The sequence below is a fragment of the Drosophila santomea genome, chromosome 2L (genome assembly GCF_016746245.2).
Source record: "Drosophila santomea strain STO CAGO 1482 chromosome 2L, Prin_Dsan_1.1, whole genome shotgun sequence".
Classification (NCBI taxonomy): domain Eukaryota; kingdom Metazoa; phylum Arthropoda; class Insecta; order Diptera; family Drosophilidae; genus Drosophila; species Drosophila santomea.
The window spans coordinates 671,222-699,069 of record NC_053016.2 but is presented as its reverse complement, the minus strand read 5'-3'; the positions used below and the strand labels follow the sequence as shown (position 1 = coordinate 699,069).

The following is a 27,848-nucleotide window of genomic DNA, read 5'->3' as shown; positions in this document are numbered from 1 at the left end:
GTTGGTCCGAGCTTTTTATGCTGCTGCGAGTGCTGCTGCTGCCGCGCTGCTGCTGCCTCTTGCTGCCATCGTTTTCTTGCAGACATTTCCTCTATTTATCAGAAACGCATAAATTTCTAAAATATTTCTTCTTCCTCGGCGGCAACCACGACAACGAACAAGCGCGAGCAACAACACGATGCAGCCGAAGATGGCCAAGAAAAAGCATAAGATGGCCAAGAAAACTCCGCAGCACACGTGCACAGTGGGCAGGATCTAGAGTGAGAGGGCAGACAGTGGGACACGGTACAGAGCAGACCAGAGCAGCAAGTTGTGTATGGGGATCGAGGCGAGAATGCAGTGAGAAAAGTTAAGGACACAAAAAGGTTTAGATTTGTCGATCTGCTGGAGCTCTATCTAGTCCGCAGATGTTAATATCTTTACTCATTATTAATATTAAGATCATATTAATATGACTATAAAACCAGCAGTTCTATGATCAAACTTTAAGATGTAAGGAACAGCCTTTACATTTCTCTCAGTGTGGTGTAAGAATGTGTCCATAATTTCTTTATTCCTAAATATAGTAATAGAACATTGCAAATTATCTTCTCGCGTCGCTTTATTTTAATGAATATTGCAAGTTATTATAGCACTGATTTGAAGAAAAGCGACTTCCTGTCAGTAGCTTGTTTGGCTATTTGTTTATTTTTCGCTCAGTGCCCTTGCAGTTCTTGGATCTAGCATTTCATTTCAACACCAAACGTAAATTTGTACTTCCTCTAAGGAGTCAGCATGATGTTACTGTTACCCTCCCCGGAGTTCCCACCTTTCTGCTCACCACGCTGAAAGGAGATTTATGTTCATTATAGATTATTTCTGTCTGATGATGTTAATTTTGTTGCATTTCTCGCATTTGCTTGCAGCTCTGCTGCGCCCCCCTTCTCTCCACCACTTGCCCCTCCTTCAGCTGTTCTTTGGTGCGGTTCGCATGTGCTGCTTACCGTTGCCTACCAGTCAAAGGAAATACCTGCCCAGGTGGGGCCGAAAAAGAGAAAGGGGGGCTGCGCTGGGAAGAGGTGAGTTCAGCTGGCGCTGCTCATAAATGTTGTACATTGTGGAGCCTGGTGTTGGTGTTGTGTTGATGGCGTTGCATGGTCAACGTTTGATTTGTTGCGCGCACGCCTTGGCAACATTGTTGCCACAGAAAGAGCAAGAGCAACAGCATCAGAACCCAGCCGAACAAATGTCGAGTGTTGCCCGAGATCAAACGCAGGGTATTGGGGCATAGGTATTTCCGTGATTGCGGTGCACACTCTGATCGGAATCAAACGGGTTGTAAGTGTCGCCATAAAGTCACCTCGATCTCGGGATACGCAAGAGTTCGGTAATCCACATTTGGGATGTTACTCTATTTGGAGAATCGGGGGTCAAAGTTACATTTGAACATTCAAAGATTTGGTAGGTACACTACCTAATCCTATACCAAAATACAGCAGATATACACAATTTGAATATTACTTAGTCAAACGCAGTTAATCTCATTTTTTGCTATCTTTTATTTCAGGTAAGTCCACGCTGTGCGATGAATCCATACGAATTGCTTAACTAGGCGTAAGTATTGGGTGACTGTAATTCTCTTTATTCATCCTCCCCTTTGTTTCGGATTCAGCTTGTTGGCTTTGTTGGTTGTTTTGTTGCTTGCTTGTTGTTCTGTGGCTGCCTGTCGCCTGTCAAGACGTTTGTCAACACACAAAGCAACATGTCAAACAAATGATGTGAGCTAACGATGCCGACACGAAACACAAGAACATCAGAGCTTCAATAAGAAGCAACAGCCGCCACAGAAACAAAATCAGATCGAACCACGCCCCTTGGCAACGAACTCCCTCGGAGATGCAGCCATATTAGTGCCATGTTCACTCGCTGTTGCACGTCACTCAAAAGTGGTTCGGCTAGGGTCACCTCACCACCTTACCTTTACGCCCGTTTAGGATGCGTCCATAAGCTAATCCGTTTTCAGTACTTATCTGTGCTTTTACGAGGTGGAATCAAGTCGGGGATTAAAATATTTTCGGACTCTATCGAGAGCAGCAACAGGCAGGGGAACTTTGGGATAGAGCAGGAACCTTATAAGTTACTCCACCGAGAAAAAAGTAGAGAACTAATGCCTAAAATAGACATGACCTCGAAAAAAACATGATTTAGTGTAAGGTAAAACTCGAGCTCTTCAGATTTACTACTTTCGCAGATGCATAATTTACTCAATCTGAAATTTCCACAACAATTTTTTTTGGTGCATCATATCTAGTCCCAGGCTCATGCACAGCTGGTTGCACAGCTCACTTCGCGACCAACCAGCCAACCTCTCGGAATGCATCTGTGCGTGAGCTTTTATGTGCATCTTAAATTCTACTAATGAAAACGATCGAGGAGCGGGTGAAACGGGTGCTTCAGGAGATTCACCCGATACAGGAAGGTGGAATTTGAGCCAAAGAGAGGAAAATAGAGGTGCCCTAATGGCCAGTTCCCGCTTTATGGCCGCGTTGACATTTTTATTAATGCTGGCCTTAATAACAGCAACCAGAAACCCATCCCCCTTTAAACCCACGCCCCTCTGTTGTAGATTTATGATGGCCATAACAATGAATTAAATGTGACATCGATTGCTATCGATAGAGTTGTGGCCAGCGTTCTTTATCGCCCGCCTCAATCGCTGCATATGAAAATTGAACTGGACAGCATATTCACATTCGTATCTGTGTGATCAGGATGGCGATACCGTTGTCCCGCTGCGAGGTTATGCAATCGTCTGCCTCGTATTTCAAATCGCCTGACAACCACATTTCATCTCCACTGGGGGGAGCTCCTTCCTCACTGTTGCGTCTTCTCTTTGCACTATATAATTAGCTTCATCAACGCAATAATCATGCTGTAAACAAATGCAGGGGATCGCAGGGCATTAAAACTGAAATTACCCCCAGAATGGGGAGCCAAAAAGAAAAGGGTCTTGAAGAATGAACCAAGTGAAGACTTCGATATAATTATTATTTTATCCCCACAATGTGGAGAAATTCTACGTCTTATAATGAGGGGTTATTGTGCTGGCCATCCGATTCCGATTGTGTGGGTACAAATGTCTGGCCAAAAATTACAATCAAATTATGATGCGAAATAAGACAATTTCAGGTCGTAATTAGAGCCAGGGGAATTTCAGTCGCCGTCTGCTATTGTGTCCATCAATTGGAACTTTTGTCCGACTCGGAGAATCTCTGTTTCACTTGCCTGGCCCCAGACAGCATCGGGTTTCTCGATTCGGAAATAACGCCAGACGGCTGCGGATAAATTAAATATAACCTAGAGCTACGAAACCAAAAGTGCTCGGATCGCAGAGCTAACCGCGAAACTCACAATGCGAGCTTGCATGTAAAGCAAAACGAGACAAGTGGCTGCAAAGAAACCCCCCGCCCACATCTCTTTATCTGGGTCTCCATTCGTTTGTTCCCTTAGAAGGGTATAGACGAATTGATTTTGCGCTCGGCTGCAGAAGATCAAAGCGGCCTTTAAGCATTCTCTACTTCGGATTGGGTGTCGCCAGATTCAGACTCAGATAGAAGACATTCTGCGGTTTGCTCAACACGCGTAGATTAATCGAGGGAGAGCTTTAGATATTTTATTTTAACAAGACTCTCTTTGTTCATTATTATTTCGTTTTATTATATAGACAGGTTAATCCCAAGACAATAAAATAGAAAACCCCTCTCTGATACTTCTCTTCTACTAGAATACATCCGGATTTTACATTAACCCTTTAACGAGTACTTAAAGAGTGAAAAAGAATACTGTTTAAGGTTCCATCAAGAAGGAATAACATAACTGATTTATTTTTCGGCTGTCCATTGTGGGTCTCAAAGGCAGCCGAACGAACACCGCTTTTGAAATTAAGGTTATGTCCAGTTCAAGGCGAGTTAACTACTTTGTAGCATCTGCATCTTCAGGATCTGACCACCTGGCAAACTGACAATGTTTTCCCGCTCACAGCATGCCACTTGGTCCTTTGCTTTTTGCTGCCGAAGTTTACGACTTACGAGTCGGCGGTAGCGCATACAATTAGAGTTTTAATTATCGTCTTTGGATCTTTATTTCTTTTGTTGGCTGCTACGGCGGTCCCGATTCCCCCGCCTCTTCATCTTCTTTGCGGCCGCTGTCCATTTTTTGTCGTCAGCGGTAAAAAACTAATAATTTGCAGTAAAAAGATAACAACATTGCCGATGGAAATGCATTTCCCCCAGCCCCTGCTTTTTTCCCCAGGAGCCACACAAGTTGCTCAAAGCGTCCCATAACTTTCGGGGCGGTGTCCCCCAGTCCCCCATTCACCCAGTGGATTCGCCGATTGCTACGAACAGAACAAAAAGTCGGCAAATAATATGCAAAATTTTATGAGCCCGTCGAAAAAGGGGGAGGGGTTTGGGGGAAATGGATAGGAAGCTGTTTAGTTAAACAGTTGCACAGCACAGGCTGTTTGGTAATATGCCGGCAAATGAGGACCCCAACATTGGGCGGGTTCAACAATCCATTCGATTTCAGCTAAAAGATTTGATACATGGAGATGTGAATGCTTCTCAAGTTTTTAGCATTTTTACCTTTTAAAAGGATGACACGTAGAGATCATTTATTTATTTGGGTACTGCATATGTTTTTTTCTTATTTGGGTTCTTGTAACTCGTCGAATGAAAGATTTGATATAACTTAAAATAAAAATGCTGTTTCTTATCTGGTTGCTTATTATTTTTAATGATTTCTTCTGGGAGTTGATGGATTTTAAGATGCCCCGGTCACAATTACAAGCTAGTTACTTCTCTCTCGTTCCTATCTGATCGAAGGCAAACGAGGCATGAATTAATCGCCTGTGCCTAATCAATTATCTTTACCATCTTTAATTAATTCTATATTATTCGCCCTGCCTCAGTTTTCGACAGCAGCTGCTTCTACTGCACTTGTCCAACCAAGGTGCACTTCCACTTCCAGCTCGACGACGCTGATCATCTCCTGCACCTCGAGTCTTGCAAATTGCACTCCACCCCCCGCCATTCATAAATCGTGTGGCACATAACTCAGTCCAATCGGAAATTGCTTTTCGCTTATCGATTTACGCGCCTAATCTACAAATACGGCCCAAGACAATTTTCAATTTCGCACTACATTCAGTCGGCCGGCCAATCCACCCATTCCTCAAAGAACGCGATAATGATGGTTATAGTTAGATTTTGGGTCAACTTCCTCCAAAATACCTTTCGATGATAAAACACCAAGCTAAAACAAACGGCAAGTCGTACGCAGCTAACGTATTATCATCTATCTCCACCTGATTTGCATAATCTGCTATTAATTGCGCCGATATAAAGCTCTGTGAGGCAAACAGAGAGGGCCAGAGACGAAAACAGGAGGGAAAATTTATTGGGCCGAAATGCCAACAAAAACATTTGGACAGACAGACTCGAGGGCAATGGATTCCCCGAGTCTTCTCCACTTTTGTCCCCTTTTGGGTTCGCCATCTATTGATTAAAAAAACAAAATCGAAATCTAAATTACGACTCGGAGAAGTGCCCCAATCGAGAAGCGCTATGCAAATGAGCAAATGAGTGTTCCCAGTTCCATTCCACAATTTATTCATATCCGAAGAAAGTGAGTAAGTGAGTGCCTTTGGGCTAAATCTCTTTGACTGGTAGATAATTAGAGAAATTTATATTCGAACGAGTAGAAACTCCAGAATAAAACTCCAGTCTTTGAGCCTTTACATTGGGTTGAATGCAAGGCCTATTATTCAGATAAGCTTTATGCTACTTGTCCTTTGTTTATATTCGTTTCGATTGTGATCTGTACAAGAAAAAGCATTGGAGGACAACCCCCATCATAAATTGCGGCCAGTCTTCCACAATCGGAACACCCACTAAATACTTAGAATGGGGGGCCTAACAGGATCGAGTGGAAAACAGCAGGTTGTCCCGCCGAATCGAGCAAATGCTTTAATTAAAAATGTGTTCGCCTATTTCGTTGTTCAATCCACAAAATCCGTTAGCCACGATCCACTCATATGGGGAAAAAAGGGGGTACGGACAAGCGCCAGTCGAAAATCTGTCATAAATTTATTATTTTCAATTAATTATTAAAAGTGGCCGGGGCTCTGGCGGTTGCTGTCGATCGGCAGAATTTTTTTCTGCCATTTTTTGGGACGCCCCAAAAACTGCTAAATAAATTCTCCCCAATGGGAGGAGGGACGTAGGCCAAGTCAAATGCTTATTAAAGACCCCGATAGGCCAGGCCAAATGCCAAAGTGCTCATTAGTTTGTGTTAGCATGGAAGAAATAAAACCAATCCGAACCATAGCGAACTGTGCGTAATTTATTGCTCGCCTCGAACTCAAATTTGGAAATTAGCCAAGAGGCAAGTTCCACTTTTTAAGCGGACCAAAGTGTCGTTGGAAATTTGAGCTATCGGCATTTCAATTTTCGGACGGAAAAATGGCATGGCAATTTAGCAACGCATCGGTATTTCTGCTATTGATTGAGTTTTTCACAGTTTTTCCAATGAATGAGTGGCTCTTGGCCTGAGAGCCTGAATGAAATCGGAAAAGGCAAAGACAAGAGTTGGGCTACCTGGACAGGGTTACGCAATCGTGGAGCCATTTTGGGTGACACGATCGAAGCAATTTCGCGATTTCGGTGAATTGAAATGCAACGAGGCGAGCGCACAAAAATGTCATTCAGTGAAGTCCGAACCGCCACAAAGAAGAGAATTTCCTAATTAAAATCTAACAAAAGGGAGATCATTCATGAAAATGGAGCTACAAATGATAGTGACATTCTGTCACATAGCCAAAGTTGATACCAAAACGATATTTCTAGCTCTGATGACCATTTTTCCCACTGAACCATTTTTTTTGGTAAACGAGAGAAGAGAAACTTGTAAAACTAACTGAAAAGCAAAATTATTTGCAGTCTTCTTTTTTTTTTTTATGACCCAAGTGCAAAGTTAATTTTTATGACTGAGAAGTGAATAGATATTATGATGTCAATATAAAACATATATACAAAACTGGTTGAAATCAATTGGCAATTTGACATGGAAGTTAACTATAACTAAACTACGCATTAAGCTATGCATTCAGCATGAAAATCAATTGAATTTCCACATGAAAAGTTCAACCATAATTCCCTGATAAAAGCCAAACCCGAACAACCTGGTCCCCTTAGCTGCAACATTTTCTCACAGCAAGTGCTGCTGGCTCTTTGCATTTTATGGTCCAGTCCAGTGGCCAGTTAAAGAGCCCAGGTTCAGTTCCCGAGTCTCCATCTCCATCTCCGTCGCCGTCTCCGGGCAACTCCTTGAAAACTCACCTGGCAACCACCAACCAAAGGAGTGCGTTCATGGCCATGGCGAACTAATCAGAAAATTGAATCGCTTTAATTACTGCACAAGCAATGGGCAGTGGAAAAATGCTGGAGGATCTGATCGCAGGACAGGTAAGGAGGGTGCTCCTTCCCATCAGCAGATGGTACGCTGTTGCAGCTCCTACTGCTCGAACGGCGGCTACTCGTCTTCTATGAGAAATGACTATAGAAATTTTGCAATAAATTTTAATATGCGTGTAATGAGTGAATGCAGAATGCACCCGAACTAAGAGTGAATAATTAGAAAAGGAATTTCGTTGGGCTCTTCAAGCGCGGTAAATTCGCTTCAAAGTTAGAGGCTTAGGCTTTAATTGCCCGAAAAACCATAATTGTGCCCCAGGGAGGTCTCTCTGTGGAAGGTCCCTGGGGGACTCCAAAGATCGTAACTAACCCAGTGACACATAAAAGTGTCGCCTGTCATGCTGAAAAGGCGGAGAATAGCAACCACAAGCACCGTTAGACAACGGAAGTCTTTTGGTGCTGTTCTGGTGAAGCTCCAGTGTTTCAGAGCAGAGAAACAAACGAAGCCAGCGGTCAGAAGTTTAAAAGGGGATAAGGGGTACTCCAAGACCTTCCCGTCTAAGAGGCAGTTAGCACTGGAAATAAAAAATAGGGGAACCAGGAACCACTTATGTATCCTTAGTTGAATGGAAGTCAAAGCACCTCTACAGGCAACATATAGCTAGTAAGTGTTTGCATGTAGACGAATGTAAGATATTTCTACTCGATATTCGTCAAATAACAAATTGTATTATTTTAATATTTTGTACCTAATAACCCGTTTTTGCCCTGTTATTTTGCTGAGTGCCAACTGCAATTGGTGGCCCAGGCTGATCTGCCACTTCCTCGCAGTATCCCAGTCACAGTGACTTCTTTGCCTGGGGGTGTGCAAACTGTAATTTGAGCTGCCGAAGCTGTAACATCGTAGAGCTAGGATGGGGCATCTCCTGCTTCTGCTCCTGCTCCTCCAGCGAGAAAAACATACATGATCCTCATACAACGGCTTTATTTCATAGTCCCCCAACTTGAAATGCCAAATATTTACAGGCGAGGGAGCCAAAGTTCCCAGCAGTTACTACTCAGAGGTGCCTGGTAACTGCTTACTGCTACCATTTACCACTGGGAATTGGGGAATGGGGAATGGGCTGCAGCCATTGTAACTGACACTTTAACAGCAACAAGTGGGTGGACGTTTATGTCTCTTTGTCTTGGCTCGTTGTTTTCCCGGGGCTTTTATTTCATTCTCTTTTTTTCGGTTAACTAAATCACAGAAATCTAGCTTCAATACCCAGGCCAGGCTTATCGGCTGCAAAGAGGGGCTTGGAGAAATGCTTTCTGGCAAACTTCTGCTGTCAGCGATTTTGACAGCACTTCTCTTCCTCCGCGTGGTGGGTGAACCATTTGTCGTTTAGTGAAATGAGTAGTCGGTAATTGCTCACTTCAGAAGTTCTGCTAGCCCCGGCAAATACCGAAAAACGTAGGCAAACTGCTTGTGTGGGCGTGTCGTTTGACGAAGTGCTGTCGCACGCAATGGTGCCGCTTTCTAAGGCTTCACCCATCCAATATCGAAAATCCATCACAGGAAATGGGGGAGGAGCTGGATAGATTTATGACAACATAACATTTCGGTAATTTCAGCCACCATTAAGGCGCATGCATTTGGAATGGAAGAATAAATATACACGATATAATGTGAAATAAGTATTAGTATGAAAGTCCAATATTCTGCGTAGTTGTTTCTTTTGTACTTCCATGATAAGTTTCATGATAAGTTTTTAGTACACCTCTAGGCCTTGCTTCCTGATGAGTAGGGAACTCTGAGACCTGGTTAAACATTCATCAGTCCCAGCATAACCAACTCACGACTCATTTTAATAACTCTTTCACGCTTCCAACTCGAATCGAAGCCATAAAATCGAAAAGCTTACTGGTAGCATTGAACACCCTGCCAAATCTATGGGCATTTAATTTCAGGGCCTAATTAATTTCGGATTTTATACGCTTAATCAGCATACGGCATTTGTCATACCACGTTGTCTTTAAGTATTTTCCACTTTCACAAAACTTGGATCTGGAAGGCAGAGAGCAAAATGGGTTTCACCAAATGGTCAGAGAAAAAGTGTAATGATGAATGGCGAATTAAGTTGCTGGCCAAGTCACTTTCGATTCGTTTGGTAATTCGTAGCCGAGAATGGTTCTTCCCTTATTTATTTTTGGAGCAATTCTCTCTTTCTTGAATACAAGACCACGCCCTCTTCGCCAGAGTCGTCCCAATTCCGTGTTTATGAGGTGAGAGCTGAGGTCCAATGATGATGATCTTAGGAGCCGACCCAAAAACAAAGTCCAGTCCAAGTCTTGTGAAATTGGAAGCCATTTTCTGGAGCTCCCTCTTCCTGTCTTCGTCTGCCTCGCTCGTCATTTTTTGCTGCTATATGGCAGCTCTTTTTGCGCTGCTGTTTTACATTCTCGTGCAGGAAAGACAATACCGAATACCGAGTTACTTTCCTTGGTGGTGCCGGTGGGCTGCTGTATGAACCGCCCGTGGTGGTTCAGTTGGCTCACTTGGGACGGGGACGCCATCATCGTGGCTTCTTGCACCGCCCCTCGTCCACAGAGTCCATTGGCTGTTGGTTGGTCACTGCCACGGATGCCATGCCATGGCCATCATGATGATGACGTGACTGAGTGCTCTTCTCCGAGGTCCGAAATGCTGTCAGTCAGTCAATCGGTCATTCATTCAACACTGCAACACTGCAAAAATACCGTGGCACCTTAAAAAGGCCATGTGTTTATTGGGAAGCTACGACGATCGTTAGATTTCATTGTTGACGTATTATAATATCAAGAAAATCCGATTCCGATAATACGTTATTTATACCGATTTATAATTAATGTGTCACAAGGTAATAATATTTTTCTTTGTGTGTGATTCCCAAGACACCGACTTCTTAGGATACAATAGCTTGTGGGTGAGTTCTTATTATTATAAGAAGTAGCCAAGAGAAACAGAAAAACAAAACCGACCCCAATAAGTCATTTAGTCTCGAATTCATCCAGCAATTTTAGAGCATTGTTCACGTCTCATTCTTTATTTTTGCAGTGCCTCTGCATTGGGTATTTTCGTTTTGGATTCGGCCATGTTTGTAATTACCAACACGAGGTTGGTATATCCATGGTGATATTTTGCATTGTGGACAAAGTACAAGACAAAGAAACCAAATGGCTAAATGTTTAACCCAAGACCAAAAATGGCAAATTCTAGCAGATTTTTCGTACTCTGGCATTTTACCCATTTTGGGTTGTCGAACTTTTGGACAGGGAGGGTGGCTCCAAAGGAGATCTTCTGCTAGCTATTTTACACGCCTTACCAAGTTCGGAATTCCTCTCAGCTGCCACTGTCAACCTGCATTTGCATTTCGCGTGACTGGCGGCGTGGCTATAGCTCCGTCTTCCTGTGTCTGAGATCTGTGGGCAGCAGAATCAGAATCAAAGCTTCCCACCGGAGAGTTCTTCAGGGAGAGTGACTCAAAATTAGCCGCCGCCTCATTAGGCAGGCGAACCTTATCTGGCCACGGGGAAAACTGTTATTCCATAACCGACGTTCTTGTTCTCAGTTCTAGGTGTTCGTTCGGGTTCTACGGGCGAGAAGATATGATTTGCCTATGACAAGAGACCAGTTTCCCGTCCCAGAGGTGTCGCCTCATTCAAATTGCCAATGCTCCTCCCGCTCGAGCCGGTCCACCACCATCCGCTCCTTACGTCAGCGGTTGATATGCCGCATGATTGATGCCTGTTTTGCGTGTCTTGGCCCCACGACCGCAGTCCCCCCGCTTTTCCTTTTGGCCAGCGGCCTTGCGAGTTGGACTTGAAGTACAGTTAGAAGTTATTCCGTTCGTTCGCATTCGATCCAATCTGAACCGATCCGCCAGCGCCTGACAGTATCTACAGTCAAAGCGGTCGCTGCTCCCTACTATTCTCCTCTGTAATCGCGACATCTGTCTGCAGTACACTTCCAGAATTGGAGGAAAAATTATTAATGTGGTCTTAGGATCTTAGATTGAAATATTCGTATATCTTTTGGAATAATCACGGATAAATTAGTGACGAGATTTTAAATCAAATAATTACATCAATATGAAAATATACGAACTAATAAAATGCTCAATATATATCTTACATTTACATAAATATTTAGGAAAACTGCGATTTTGTTATTGATCGTGGTCTTTTTTAATCCGTGTGGTATTTCCAATTCAACTTTGGTCACTGTATCTCTCCTTCAAAGTAAAACCTCGTTACGCGCGATAGTTTTATATACGACCGACCCTGGCAAGTATTTTTTCTCATTTTCCGCTGAAAAACGCACTTGACTAACATAAATTTTCTCATTGTTTACTTTTGGCTGTGGCTAGCTGAAAGCTCTGGCGATGCAGTTGCAACTGCAACTGCGAAATGCAACTCCAACTGCCGCATCTGCCTCTTTGCCCCAAGGTGAAACTAGTCTTCCAATTCCGTGCTCTTTGATAGCCCCTTTGGTAAGCCCCTTTTTGCTCATCCTGCGCCATTGTCAGTTTTGCGCGTTGTTTGTTGTTGCATTTACATTTTTGGTGTCGATTCAATTAGTAAATATAACCAAAAGCAAACAGACAAACAAACCCGATAGTCGGGGACTTTTGAAGGGGTTTGCAGATGGAAGAGGGACTATAAGGCAGGAAACCTGAACAATTGTTGACCATGCTCATGCCTAAATAGCCGCAGCCAAAGAAGAAGACAACTCCAGCTGTGGCATCCTCGCTGATAAATCTTGCAGATACCAGCCAAGGGGGCCCGCAAAAGGGGGTGTGCAAATAAGGGGGAGTACAAGTACTAGGCAACCACTTCCTGCATCCAAGTTGTATTCAAAGTTGGCGGTTAAGTGTGTGTGCAAATTAAATTGCTCGCTAATGAAGTGCGGGGAAAGGGGTAACAAAAAGTATACGTATATCGACTACCAGGGCTCGGATGTGTTCAGGGTATGTTGGCATTACCCCCCTTCGGTAATGTCTTCATCATGCAGCACAATATGACATAGATTGCCAAACACAATTGAGCAGTTCGCGCTTTAGGTCAGCCAGTTTTTTCCCCAAAAATTCAGTCACTGCCCCCCTAAACCCTATTAAATCGCAGTAAACAGCACGAGGTGATCACAGCTTATCACCCAGAGCCAAGAAGCGTGAGAGGCCCAACGATTTCTGACATTTAACGAGCAAAGGCGCCGCCGTTTGCCCAAAAAAAGAAATAACTCTGAGCAAAACCCGCCCAACAAGACTCTCTTTACCTTCATAAGTTTTTGTGCACTGAACTACAGCCAAAGTGAGAAAAAAATCTATAAAATTGGTAACGTCATTAAAGATTTCGGTTAACGACTACCACTTTGAAAAACAGAACGTATAAAAAGGATATGCCGCCAATTGAACATATCATCGACTTACAGCTATGGAAGAAAATGGTCTATGAAAGTTTGCATATATTTGAAATATATTTCAGGAAAGTATACACAGTTGTGCTCTCTCTCATCTATTTTTCGTGCAGTGCACAGATTTTCCCGAATGCACACTGCAACAATGTTGCAGATTTTGATTAGAAGGTGAAATAATGATGTTAACCCCGTAGCCAGCTTTTGCATTGGACGCGCTGTTTCGCAAGCTGCTCCTTTCGAACATGTGTCTCGAAAATCGAAAATCGGGGCCGGGTTAAAGAGTTTATCCGGGAGCGAAGGGGGATGGGACTCCTAGAAAAATAACCAGGTATCCGGGGACAATCAGCGAAGCAGCGACAGGAGCAAGGCGAGATTCGCGATCCGTGAGTCCACGGCCGATGATTTAGTGTCCAGCTGGGTATGGGCACATAAATTCACCTGCGCTGACAGTTCTCTGCCGCGTTTTTAGCTCCCAAGAAGCCGAGAATCCGTGAAAAGCGAAAGGCCGGCCGCGAAGGGAATCTGAATGCGAATGCTGAGTCGCGAAACTGTTAAATTGAATTGGAAATAAAATATACATTTTTGGTAGGAAGATGCAACTGCAGCCACACAGCGGTTGCCTCTTCTCGGAAACTCTTTGGGGGTATGCAAAGAAGCGAAAAATCGAAGAAGCGAAAAAGTCACCAGAGGAGCAAGAACAGGGCCAAGTGATTGACTCATGAAAAGGCGTACAAACAGTTGAGGCTAAGTTCGCATCTAATTCAAAAGAAATGTGATTAAAATCGTGGAAGCCCCTTCACCCTTGGCCGATTCCTGGGGCTTTTGTGATGTCATTATATTGAAGAATGGCAGCAAAACCCATGGCAGACATTGACATTGAAAGGACCAGAAGCAGCAAGAGCAACCTCAAAAGCAACAGCAACAGCATCAGCAAAACAGAATAGGGATCCGTAATACCTGGGCTACCTGTAGTATGTAGTACCTGTACCTGTAGCTGTAGCATCCCTGACTGACTGAATGTCCATGTGGGTCTAAGCTCAATGCGAATGCCAAAAAGCGAAGCTAATCGCTGCCCATGGAACGCTGAATAAAATGCAAAGCGAAGGACAAACGAAGACAAAGGCTGCACGAAGAGGGGCGGCGGGGTCGCTCAAGAATGGCGGCATTTGCGCTTAAGCCATGGCAATGAATTCATCGTTGACATATCTCGTTAATTTAATTTCTTATCGTAGGGATAGCATCGTCTTCGACTGCCTCTTGGACTTTTCGCTCGGAAGCCGCATGGCTGACTGATTCCAGGGCATGGGGATTGGCAGGGGCAGCAGTCTGGTATGCAAAATAGCTGCAAGGATGCGCCGCGTTCTTGACTCGCGGGCCCTGCAAACAAAGACAGACACCAGAACAAGACCTGGATCTGTATGTAGACCTGAAGGCTTGGGCTATGGGACAGAAACAGAAAACTGGCAAATGCTGCGATTGGGATGGAGGCAGGGACCCGGACCAAAAGACGCCGAAGGCTACACACAACCAAAAGCCAATGAAACGGAAATTAAACAAATTCAACTTCTCCTAACTGCGATAGCGGTCACTATTAGGCAAGATCATCGCTTAACATTTATAAAGCATTTGAATAAAAGTTTAATTAATAAGGCGGATCTCTGGCTCGACATATAGAAAAACACATAAATGCAACCGCATTTTTGACCGTGTATAGAATGGCGTCCTCACCTTTCTTCCGCTCCTTTTATACCCTTCTTTGCTGATCTGTTCTCTTATATATGCTTTTATTTTTGTTGCCTTTTGCTACTATACGTTTTTGTCAACGATTTGTACGCATTGTCTTGGGCCCACTGCTTTCCCCCATGTTGCCGAAACCCCTTTTTATAGGTTCCTACTTGCAGCTGAATGAGCATCCGAAAGATTTTTAGCATAACACTTGATTATCATTGTCAGTTGTGTGTGTGTATATGTTCATGCTCAAGGCGGGTTCTTTTGTATTTACCCTTGCGAGGACCCACAAACCCGCCCAGATTGACAGCACAAATGATTTACCTTAACTGTCAATCAATTTACGGCTGAGCTGATCTTCGACAGATAAAAATATCCGAACTGCCTTGGTCAAGTTCGTCGCCTGAGTCTTTTGTTCTGGTTAATTATTATTTGCTTAAAATACGAAATAAGACCGAAACGCTTTCCCCAATTAACGATAAGGCATCTGGAAGGGGTGGATCGTACACCCCCCTTTTTTTTTAGGAGGTAGCTCACATTAGGCCACATTCGCGCAAATTAACGCAAAATGCTTATCACAGAAGTCGCGTCTCGAACTTGGAAGAACACCCTCTTCCCCGGGCATCACCCACTTACTTACCGCCTAACGAACCTCGCGTACTTTTCGAGAGGGCAACACCCAACATAAAAAATCCTGCTCACCCTCAGAAAAGCGTCTCTGCTGATGATTTTACGCACCAACTTTAAAGAAAAGGAACGGAACGGATGGAAAGGGAAGGGAAGGGAGGGGAGCCCTCTGTGTACCACACCTTGCCAACTGGTGTTGAAAGCAATTTCAAAAATGATGAGTATGATCGAACGAAAAATTCCCTTGGCAGCAGCCGCTGTTGGCTTTTCGATTTGCTTTCAATATAATTTGGAGCCCCTTCAAGGGGTAACCTCTCGCATCTTCCGCCTCCGAGATCTTCGATCCCCATAAATATATGCTGCTCAGACCTTCCTGCCCTTGTCTTTGGGCTTCGCGGCCTCAGCCTCAGCATCAGCCTCAACCTGGAGAAGGAGCCAATAAGCAGTTTTGCTTTATCGCTTATTAAAAATCATTTCGCTCTTCGTATTTTCAGTTTCCAGACTGGCTCCAGTCCCCTTTTCCGCAGACCATCCTTCCTTCCTTTTCCGCATTTCCCTCCCTTTTGGCTGCCTTTGTTATTAACTTTGACTCACATGTCGATCACTGTTGATGATTTTGTTCAATTTTAGCGCACATGAGAGCGCCGTCTACGTCTCCATCATCCCTCATCAGCGTCTTCAGCCTCTCAGCTTCCTACATTCCAAAATGTGTGTATATCCAAACTGTGATTGCTATCTGACGGAGCAAAAATATTTATTCAGCCCCCAAAAATGTAATGTTACTAATGCACAGAGAAAAAGTGGTATTTCATTCATAACTCGTCCCGTTTTTTTGTCAGTTTAGTGTCCACATCTTACCAAATTATTTTCTGGTATAGCGTTGCTTTGAATTGGTGCTCAACTTTTACAACTTTCGAAATTTTGAACTTCTTCCTCTGCATTTTTTGTGGTGTAACTTTTCCAGTGAGTGCCCATCAAGCTTGACGATGCTGCTGATGATGACGTGCCGTTGTCAGAGACTGAAGTTTAAGTCGGACTCTGATGGCGGAGTTTGAATTGTTCGATCCTGCTGGCCCAAATCGACTTCGCTTTCATTTATGCCCCTCCCGCTTTATCGCATGTGTCCGCTATGGCAAATTATGGCAAATACACACCTTATGCCTTGTACCTGATACCCGTTGCCCAGGAACTCACCTTCGCATCTGCTACAGTCAGCCCTCGGTGCACACGCACTCCACACACAACACACAAACGTGTGGATGCGGTGAATATGTAGGTCTCAAGATGGAGACACTCCATGGAGTGGAGATCTGACCACTTTTAAACTTTTCGTTTCTTCGTCTTCCTCATCGACCTGGCTTTATTTCTTATTGTTTTCTTGGGCCTGCTCTCTGGCCGGCCGATGATTACAAGATCACTTATCTGGCTTCAATAAACTTCGGCATCGGTTGCTGTTATTATTTTTTAATGTAGTTTTTTAAGTACCATCAAACACTTGAGACTATGAAGCGAGAACTACTACTCTCCCTTTGCCTGCCTGGCCTCGAAAAATCATCTAGAAAAGTTGTTTAGCCATCGATCGATAGCAAGAGGTAATTACCAGCGATCGATTGCTTCTATCCCTTCTTCTTCTCAGGTTCTTAAGCTTCTTCCATATAGGTTTTTATGCTTCTAGGGGGCGGCAAGAGTCCGAGATTATCGTAGATCTTGTCGAACTCAGGCGAGGAATTTCAATTTCGGAATGAATTTTTGTTCGAGTACACCTCCGTTTTGGTGCACCTGCCCTGCAACACTTTCTTTCCGTTTATTGATATCTTTATGGTATCAATCCCTCTGCCTCCCCATATACCCCATTTATGTTCGCTGTACTTCCAATCTGCCATTCCATCTGCCGTTGCCCATCAATCGCAAGTACAGTAATTTGGCTCGAGTGCTGCCCCAATGGATTCCCCATTACCACGTAACTCGGGTTTATGGCCACGCATGGCTTTAAGACACTGAGAAAGGAATCGTACACTTGCGGAAAATGCCCTCAATGGGCTGAGAAAGTGTTATATCTTCATAAATTGATCTCTGATCACCGATGATGGGAAATTAACAATTTGTAAACACTCTGAGGCATTTGATTTATGAAAAGGAGATAATAATCACCATCCTTCCGTTTATAATAGGTTGACATCACTTCAAGTTTGTACAATTTGTAGAAATATCTGTTTGATTGTTTTTTTTTTTCCAGTGTGTCATCTCTTCAGACGCACATTGGCTCTATAAATATTCATGGTCATAATCCTGGGCTTCTGCTAATTTTCGTGGCACTTACTTCACCACTTCTCCCTGATCTTTGCAATTTCGTGGCTACAACTTATTGGCTTAATGCCAGGCACTGGGATTTCCAAGATTCTTCCCCGCTAATAACTGGCAATCTGCGCCCTTGGTTTTCTTTGTTTTCTCTCTAAGAATAAACCGTCTTCGAGGTTCTATCGATCTTTCTGAGTCGCTGATCTACCCGGCATTCCTTTCGCTCTCTGTGCTGGAACATCTGGCCTTTTGATTTTAATTATATATTGTGACCAGTCGGAGTATGAGTTTCGGTCTCGGGCCAAGGAAAACCTTCATATCGGAATGGGCGTGTCACTAAATAAATTACTTTTCTATACTTGGAGTCGACGCTGTCGAGTTTCCCACATGTGGCACAATCTGTTTTTGTTTCAGGCTTTGGTTTTTGTCTGCACTTTGTAGCTTGGCTTCCATGCAGTTGGAAGCTCGGAAAATTGTTTGCTAAACGCCCTTTCCTGTGCTGCTGCTGTCGCTTTTGGGCTGAAGCTGCTCGTAATTAGCATAAATCACTTCGAAAAAGGCTTCCATTTTGGCTTGACCAAATTTGTTTATAGACTCTGTGGCTCTTTTGGCATTTTGGCATCTCCTGACAGGGGGTGCTGCCCATGGAATCCCCTTCCTCCCCCAAGAAAAACAACAGCAAAAACAACACGACATGGTCCAAGTCACGCATCGCTGACCAAAATTGGCCTCCAACTCGAACCCGAAGGCAACTTTTGGGATGGCGAAGGCGATTGGACTGCAGTTTGCAGTTTGGATTCGCTTTGTTTGCTCTTTTCTTTTTGGCCGGAAAGTTGAGCAATAAAGGCCATTTGCATTGCACTCCGAAACTAGCAAATAGAAAGTACAATTCGTTAATTGAAAGTTTGCCGAAAAAACAGACAAATGGCGAAATAAACGCAGTGTCCACAAATGAATTGAAGCGCCAAGTTGTTTCTTCGACTTCCCGCTTAAATCAACTTTCCCATATTTGTCGGTCGGCGTTTGAGGAGTCCTGATTAATTACTCAATGCAATACTGACCTCTTCACAGAGAGTTTCCTGAAACCGCGATATTCCCACACGCTAATCAGCTTGATGCCATTTGGTATCCAACTGTCAAAATCTATTTAAAAGCATCTTCATAACTACTGCGACTAAATACTGGTTTAGATTTCCACTCTGATCGCTTTTTTATTGATCACTCCGGTTAGTTCCCCTTTTCCGTAATCGCAATTACTGTCAATCAGCAATTTAATTTCAATTTTTGATTTATTATCGTAGCGGAACTTTGGCTCACTTAGTCGGTTTCATCCCGGGAGTGGTGACTCAAAATTACTTATTTAATTCCTTTTTTATTGACTCTTATGCAATAGCAATTATATGCTTAAGATAGCATTTCGTGATCTCAAACGGATTTAAACATTTTTATCGTATTTTAAAGTTTACAATTTTGTAAGTAACATATACAGAATACTTTTTTACTGCAAATTAAGCTCTGGATATATAGACTAGTTTTGTGTATCCACTCAGCCAGGTTTTCCACTTAATCTGAGCTCGCCTTTTACCAATGCGTCGTCTTTGTCCACCACTTTGCTATTTTTTAGTGCTCTCCAGCGGCCTAATTGAAAAAATGGTTTATTAAAATGGGGAGAGGGGACGATGATCTTAACGCACATTATATTTCCGTCATTAGGCACAGCAACGAGTTTTGAGTTTTTCGGCGCATTGCATAACCAGCAAAACGCTCCACTGGGAGCAGTCCACCGTCCCTTGTTCCCTGTAATTTGTGGGACGCGATGATGAGGAGCCTGAGACTGTGGGACTGGGTTCACTGGAGATTCTGTCTCACCTCCCACTCACAATACTCACAATAAAAAGAAACGCTGGCCGAGACAATTACGATGGGAGAACGGCGTGTACCAATTATGAGGCTGCGCTTGTTGGCCATAAATTCGGGTCCGCTTATCATTTTCATAAACAAGTCGCGGCCAAATGGGAGCCGCACTAGAGCCTCGGCCTTATGCAATTCTTACTCAAACTCTGCCCGACTGCCCCGGCATTTTCCCGGGGTAATGACAGGTGTTTGTAACTCGTTTGTAGCTAACGGAGCCCCAAAAATGAGCAAGAAAAAATATGGCTGGCACCAGAAACAGAAACCCAGACAGCTAGAGCCACAGACAATCGGCATGGGCATCGCCTGCACAGAAGAGTGGGTCTCGCCAAGCAAAACTTCGACTGGCAGGGGGTCGCCAACGCAGGCAACAAAGAGATATTTGCATTACTACAAAGCGCTAGCCAATTTATGCCCGCCAGCAGCCTAAGCATCAGAATCACAAAACAGCAGCTGCACTTGGCTATTCCAAGCCCAGTGAAAGTGATCTTCGAGAGATGGCTGGAACGGCTGGAGACCTGCGTCTGCGGTTGCTAGGCAAATATTCTAGGATTACACAGCTCAAACGAAGGAATACTTATAATCTTGATTGAATGATTTTTAAGAAATTCTAGTCGAATAGCACTTTTTCTCTGTGTAGTCATCCATTTTTATTACGATAGCAGTTTCCATGTGCTTCTTGCGGTCAAAGCACACAGTGGACCCGAGCATGATGATGATTTCGATTTTGATTGTGTTTCCGCGTGTTTTTGCGGTTGGATCCAGAAGATTGTCAGCACACACAACATCATCACTTGATGGCGGGAATAAAATTGATATTTGCGGTGGTCTTGTGGTTTGTCTGCCCGATGGAATGTCCGCCGTGGGTCTCAGATCCCTGGAAACGGATCATAGGCAGTGTCCAGTCTGGGTTATTGAACCCATCGGACAGTTCGAAGTCTGCGGCAGATTAGCGAGACAACATTTGTCATTGTTAGCGCGTAATTAACTCACGCCCCGAGACCAAATCCTCCCCCCTGCGATCACCCATTCCGCCCACCGCCCCCAGTACCATTAACATAAATCAGACTGGAAAACCACCAACGGGAGGAAAACGGCACCATTCGGGATGTGGTGTTTGGAGCCTGGAGACTGGCAACTTAATTGCAGAGTTTGCATAATGCATTTAAGTGAAAAAAAGAGGAAAACCAACCTGGCGGTTGCCTAATGGAGCAAAATATTTCAAATAAACATTGAAAAACACTTCGAGGCGACGGGCCATGAAGTGAAATTCAATTTGCCCAGACGCCGCGCACCACCCCGCACCACCCTGCACCACCGCACCACAATCATAATTAATTTCGGCGGTTATCGCTTGGCCTGCTTCCGAGTAATCCACTTCGCAGCCTGACTTCGCGAGTCCCACCTGCTGCCAGGTTACCAAAATCAACAAAATAGATATTTAAAATCGCATAAATCGCCGGGCGAGCCCACACACTGAGAAAAAATGGGTTACATGGGAGCGGTCCCATGAAAACAGACTACTTCAGAACTGTAATATACAATTCAGATGTCTAAAAGTATGCAATATATAACCAATAGCAATAACTGCCAAGGCTAGAAATAAAACAAATGTATTTATATGTACCCTCATTTCAAATTATCCACTGCCTACGAAATTTCTTCCTGTGCACCGCATGCGTTCCACATTCCTGCAAATACACATATGTTCCACACAGTTTACCACCGCCTCGACTTTGGCTGTGACCACTTTGCGATTTGATTTATGCGGCTCTTGGCCCCGCTGGGAAGCGGAGGATCGGCCAGACTTATAGTGGAACGGCTCAGTGGATCGGTGGTTAGGTGGATAGGTTGCTCTGTGGTGCTCGGTGGGGTGTGTGGGTGCGTTTCGCCTCTAACTGGAATTGCTTTAAATTACGCAAATTCAAATTGCACGGGCGAGCGGACGAAACAAAGCCAGCAGACAAAAACAAAAAGCAAATCGAATCCAATCGAATGCAGTTGGAGTTGAACTTTTGATTAACTTATTGGACACACGGACCACAACAAGTATGCCCGGTACCGTTAACCGCTCCAAGATCCAAGATCCGAAATCCGCGATCCAGGCACTTGCCATGTACAGAGAGTTGTCCACTTTACGTGCTTGCCGTTCGCATTTATCAAACCGAACTAAGAGTGAAACCGAAACCCAAGTCCGAGCCCAAACTGGAAGGCAAACCGAAAAAGCCAGAGTTGCAGACAAAAAGCCAAGATCGAAAGTGACCAAAGTCGGCGACAATAAAATCAAACCGAATTGCGGTGAGTGCAGCTAAGTGCATAAGTGCTAGCTGTGAATAAAATAAACAAAATACTGCCTAATTAATTGGTCTGTCATTTTTAGAGCAGTGAGAGCCCGCACTGGTCCTCCATTCAGTTCAAGATCACCTTTATAAACACATTTTGAATATACAGAATTTCCAAACATGCCATATGTTACCGAATAATATGCGTTTCTGAAATCAGCGGCATTCAAATAAGTTATAAACAGTCCAAGAAACATAAACAATAGAGGGCTTTTATTTATTGGTCCACCTCTACAGCAGTTCTAGGTGAATTTCCATGCCTGCCCATTTCCACATTTCAATTCCGGGCAAATATTTACACAATCTCAATAAATTTATGCGCTCTTCTTCACATTTTCAATTTGGCGAGGAGTCCTCCTCCGGCTGTGCGCCGCAGAATTTATGCAGAGTCACAGGGAGAAGCGTGGCCCAGAAGACTGTGATTGTTATTGGCCTAGAGAACGAACGATCAGCGATCGAGAATCGCGGATTGAGAGTCGAGAATCGCGAATTGAGAATCGGGAATCGACGATCCATGTGTGGGCGGACGAAATCGAGTCCAAATTCAAATTCAGCGATCGTGGTGGGAGTTTGCAGAACACGGAACACCGGGTAATGGAGTTAAGTCGCTGGAGTCTAGGGCTGGATCATGATTCTTATCGCCTGGCTTTTAGCTAAAGGCCCGATCCGATCAGCAAACTGAGCTTATGGTCGTTCCTCGTCTGTGTGCACCACTTTGTGTGTGGCCCAGTTGTGGTGCTGCGCTTTATGGCCATCGACAACTCATTGACAATTTCCTACTTTGGGTGCCACTTTGGGGAAAGTCGCGCAGTCGCGAGCGTTGGCCATTAGGCTTGGCAACTTACACAAAGAAAAAAAATAGCTGTTTATCAGCCGAAGATCTGTCAATATAATATGCACATCATCATAACTTTTTTCCCACAATTATTTTTTAAAATTATATAAAAATCATAGTATTGTACAATTGTTATGCCTAACAACGCAAATGGCTACTCTTTCCGGAAGTTTTTGCAACAAAGCTATCAGCCCAAGAGTAACCTTCTTTGCCTCCTTTCCAGCGGCGCCAATTAGAATGCTTTATTGCCCGGACTGGACCACATGTCTTGGGCTCCTCCTTTAGAGTGGCAGAAGTTGCCTGTTGTCATGGGCATGACTTCCTGTCGCTCTTGATTTCATTCCATGTGTGGGTGCAATCGCCTCTGAGTAGTAGGTGGTGACAGGCACAGGGGCGTGGAGAAAGGGCAACTCGTTAACGTTGCGAGGCCAGAATCTTTGGAGCGTGCATCCAACTTAATTAGCTGCAACTGCATCTATCTGCCACCGAAGGAACTGCAGTTTAATGAGGAAGGCATTGATTAGCGCCTCCGATTACTAGGGGAATAAAAAAAGGGACGTGAACAGAGAGTAATGGCCCTAAGGCTATAAGAAGAATGGGAGTAAAATTCAATCAGACTGCAATGTTTGATTAACTTCAAGGGTTAATAAAATAATCGCAAGAAAATGCAATTTTAAATACAATTTATGTCCAAAAAGAAAGAACACTTTACTCACCTGGTAGGGCTAGTAATCCATATATAAAAAATATACGTACTTTAAAGAGTAGGAAACGTTTCCATCTTCCTGTTTACGATGCAATCAAACTTGACATTCACATAACATTTAATATGGCACTGTTCCTATTTTTCCCTTTGATATGGACACACTTTTTAACGCCAAAACTAAAGATTCTTTGGCTGCTTTTGGCCACCAAACAGAAACAGACTATTCAAGTTCACGAACTTTGTCTCTAGCAGATACCCGAACTCATGCCAGGTAATCGACGCGCATTCCAGCGGGAAACGTTCATGGACTTGTACAACGATCGATCATCGCAGTCATAGTTGGATTCAGAGTTTGGAATCGGAGGATGGGATTGGGGCAGGGATAGCGGCAACGTCAGGGGCAGAGGAGGAGATCCAGGCGGGTGGTGCGGCCAGTTTGTTGCAGCTGCAGTGGAAATATCGGAGAGGCATTTAAAACACAAGAAACGCATTCATTCCCCCACTCGCGATTTTTTTCAAAAACATTTTTCTCCTTTTCCCTGGCCAGTTGTGCTGTGTTGTTCGCATGTTTTTGGCCATTTGCAGACACATCCTCGCAGCTTTGCAGTCAAGTCCATGGCCAGCGGGTAAATTTGAATCTCCCCCACTCATGCGCCTCTCCGCACCACCCTGCTCACGCATCTATTGGTATTTTGATTTATCAATAGACGCTGTTTTTCTCGGAGCGGCGAAAGCAAAAGTTGAGGCTTAGTCCGCCTCAAAAGTTGAACTGTAAACGTAACCGTAAGGGGGGCGTGGCATCGGGGTAATGGGCATTGGCTAAGAAGACAGCTGCAGCCAAGTGCCAGCAAACATAAATCAAATGAAGGAAGAAATGTACAAGATAAATTTTTAAGCAGACTTATTTAACACCTAACAACCTTGTTAGATGCATTTTGATGATGCCCCAGCACCACTGCAGCTCTGCACCACTCAGAGACAAGGTGGAGCAGAGTTCTGGCAGAACACAAGGAGAAAAGCGTGACACTGGGAGAAATGAATTATTACTAATTAACTAATTAGTAATATTTTGATCCTTAGCTTATAGGAATAGGATAAAAGAAATTTAAATAGACTGCGCAATTATATGACCGGCGGCTTACTATAATTATGCAGAACACATTTTGTACATTTGCCTTTTAATCATTTTTCTCCGTGTTCAAAAACATTGCAGCGTAGAGAACGCAACCGAGTACAAGTCAGAAATCTATACCGGAAAATTAAAAATTCCTAATAACACGACAAGCGGCACAGCGGTGGTGCATTGGTGGTACACTGGTGGAGCAGCGGTGCAACAACTGTTAGAATTGCCTTTTGGTGTTTGACGATGCACAGCGACAACAGAGAGAGCAACAAAAACAGGGGAAAGGCCAGACCGAGCCGCAGAAAGTAAACAGAAATAGATCGTTCCCACCTCTCGCAGCACCACACCACCACAGCACCACCACGCCCTCCGCCCCTTCGCTGCACCACTTTCCCGGTGGTGCGGCCCCATCACATCTGCTCACATATAAATCTTCAGTTCTTTGCGCGCATCTTTTGAGAGAGTGTAAAAATAATTTATAAAAATTGCAATAAATATTGAGGGGTCCTGATAAGGCGTCAACATAAATCAGCTGCCATGTGGAGGCCCCGCAAAAAGTTCGGGAAGTTCGGGGAGGTGCGAAGGCCGTGACTAATCAAGGCAAAGGTGTGAAATCTTCACACGCCGCAGAGGATCCAGGTGCGCAGAAGAGACTTCATTGCCGAGCCCTCAGCAGTCTCAGCGGTCTGAATGTCTTTATAACTAAATCGATTGCTGGTCACTTACCTGTTAGATAAAACCGCAGAGGCGCAGAAGAGTCGCACTGAAAAAAAAGATAATTAATATAGTGGGATTAATTAATAATGTCAAATAGCATACACGTAAAATAACTTAAATCCTAATAATGTCGGAGGTTTTCTTTCCCGTGTGGGGACTGTGATCTGTTCAAAAACCGCAGACATTTTACGCTTTCTGCTCTAGCCAAACATGGAATGGAACAGTGAAACCTCAGCGACGACGCCCACCACATGGCAAACACTTTCTTCGCGACAATTGGGTTGTGGACTCGTATTGATTTCACATCGAATTTGCATTGGAATTGGCAGAGGATTGATGACGATTGGGTCCAGCTCATGTGTTAAGTGAGGTGCTCAAACTAAATCGCTGAGTAAAATAAAGTCGGTCGCGGCACTTGTGAGCACGTAGCCATTTCTCATCAGCCACCTTTCGTATTGGTCGTTGCGGCGGGGCCAGCTAAATCATCCACATCTGCCGGAAATTGCATAAGAAGTATGCAAGCCGCCGCACGCTGCGATTCGCGAAGTGAGTTTAAGTCTCAGAGAGCCAGAGTTTCAGAGTCTCAAAGTTCACTGCACCGGGGATGTCTTATCAAAACTGTTCGCTGCCCTCGGATTCAGACACTCCAAGCTTCAGTTTGTGCCACTCACTCCACTCGGCTCGGCGATAATCCGCACCAAAGACACGACCGACATTTGGCCAACTTCTATTAGCCAGAACTGTAGTGTGACTTTACTCTGTTGCTAACGTCGTGTCATTATCACTGCGAGAAAAAATGCACGCAGGATTGTTGGTGCTTGTTATTCTCCCTTTACATTTACATGCATTACATTTCTTTTGCATTTCAAATTGTTGTTCAAACTTTAAATCAATTATTGGCAGTGTTAAATGGATTGGTTTCTCAGTGTACTAGTGTTAATCAAAATGCAACCACGAACATCCGCATGGCTGCTGAAGATCGTTCTGGTCCAGCAATCATCTTCATCCTTTTGTTGTTAACTGCTTTGGTTTGAGCCAACTCCCCGTCACCCGCTCCCTCTCACTTTATCACCATCTCTTATTCTGTCTTAGCTCGTTTTGGCTTTTTTACGTTAAATAAGGTAATTGAATGAAATTACTTTTGACAGCTTATTTGCATACATCAACAGCAGCCGAAAGCAGAAGCTGGGACTTTTGAAGTTGGAGCTGCAGTCGCTGTTGGAGTTGGAGGCCTTGTTAGTCCATAATTGGTCATTGAATGCCCCGCCTGCTCCCCTGACCCCCTTTTAAGCATCCCCACCTGCAGGAGAGTGTGAGAAATGCGTGCTGACAAAGATGAATAACTCTTGACTGCTTCAAACCACACATATGTGTTGGGCAAACGAACTTCAATTGTTCGCATTCGGATTTTTATTTTTCTTGTTGGCTGCCTGGAAGATGTCACTTGGCTTTGACTTTGGGATTCACTGCCTTCCATTCGATTTGCCTTTCACTCCTGCCTGTTTATGCAGCTGGCATAACCGCAGGCGGGGTAGGAAATATTTTATAAAAAGGGAAAGGGTTACCTCATTTTCAAATTAATTCAAAATTTCAAAGAGTTTTGTATCGCACTAAAAAAAATTAAAGGTGCGATAGTAATAAAACTTATTAAATACTCTTCTCTAAGTGCAGATGGCCTGCCTCTTTTCTTCCAAGCCCACGACCCCTGATTCCTCTTCATTTCGTGTGGGCGTACGTTTATTTAGCACCATACCCTTGCCGCCTCCTCCTTCAGATTGTCGCATCCCGCGTTCCGAAAACAGTTGCACACAGAACTTTCAAGTTGTTGACAGATAAAATTGCCAATCTCTGGACTGACGACGGCCCAGTTCGCGCCCATATCCCACCGCAGGACTGGAACTGCCCCCGGCCATTTCATTGGTGACAATTTCACCGACCGGGTTAAACGAGTTTAAACTGCTGCCCAACTCAGCTCATTGAAAGTCTTTAGTCGCAGCCACAATCTAAGCTGATCTCCGCCAAGTTTCTGTCCGAGTCCCTGCAGCCAGTACCCAGAATTACAAAAAGTGTAATTAGCGCTGAAATTCAACGAGAGCAGCCCAACAACTGGGTGCTGGGATCCCGGACACGTTTAGCTTTAAATGCATATCAACATGGACTCTAAGTTACGCCTGGGGAAGGGCTTGAAATACACAGAGAAAAAAATAGGTATAGAGTGCTCATGCTTCGTTAATTAACATAATAAAAATTGTTATAGGGCTTAACAAACTTTTTAATTTTGGTCGTTAAACGTTATTCACATAATTTTAGCTAATTCAAATTATTTGCTTTCGCTTGTTTACTATGTAATTCGTGACGCTCTATGCCCTGCCTTTACTCGTTTGGTTTTTCAATGGAGGGAAGCGAAACGCTTTCCCTGCCTCCCATTTAAGTTGAAATAATGACAGTTTTAATTGCCGGTTTCTTGGCTTGTTCGTTGGCGTCAAAATCCGATCGATGTCTGCCCCCGCACTCCCAGTTCCTTTTCTTTCCTTCGCAGACAGCCATCAGAATGCAAATGTCGATTACGCAAAATGCCAACTAATTGGCTACCATTAAGTGGAGGCATTGCTCCCATTTCCCAGCAATCTTCAACCTTTCTGCCAGTGATTCACCCCGGTTTTTCGGCTCAAA

General features: G+C 44.0%; 1 protein-coding gene across 1 annotated transcript in view; it reads left to right on the top strand.

Moving 5' to 3' along the window:
• Window positions 1-27,848, top strand: part of LOC120448506 (protein dachsous) — a 67,423-nt gene that overhangs the window by 20,843 nt on the left and 18,732 nt on the right. The gene's annotated exons all lie outside the window — the stretch shown is intronic.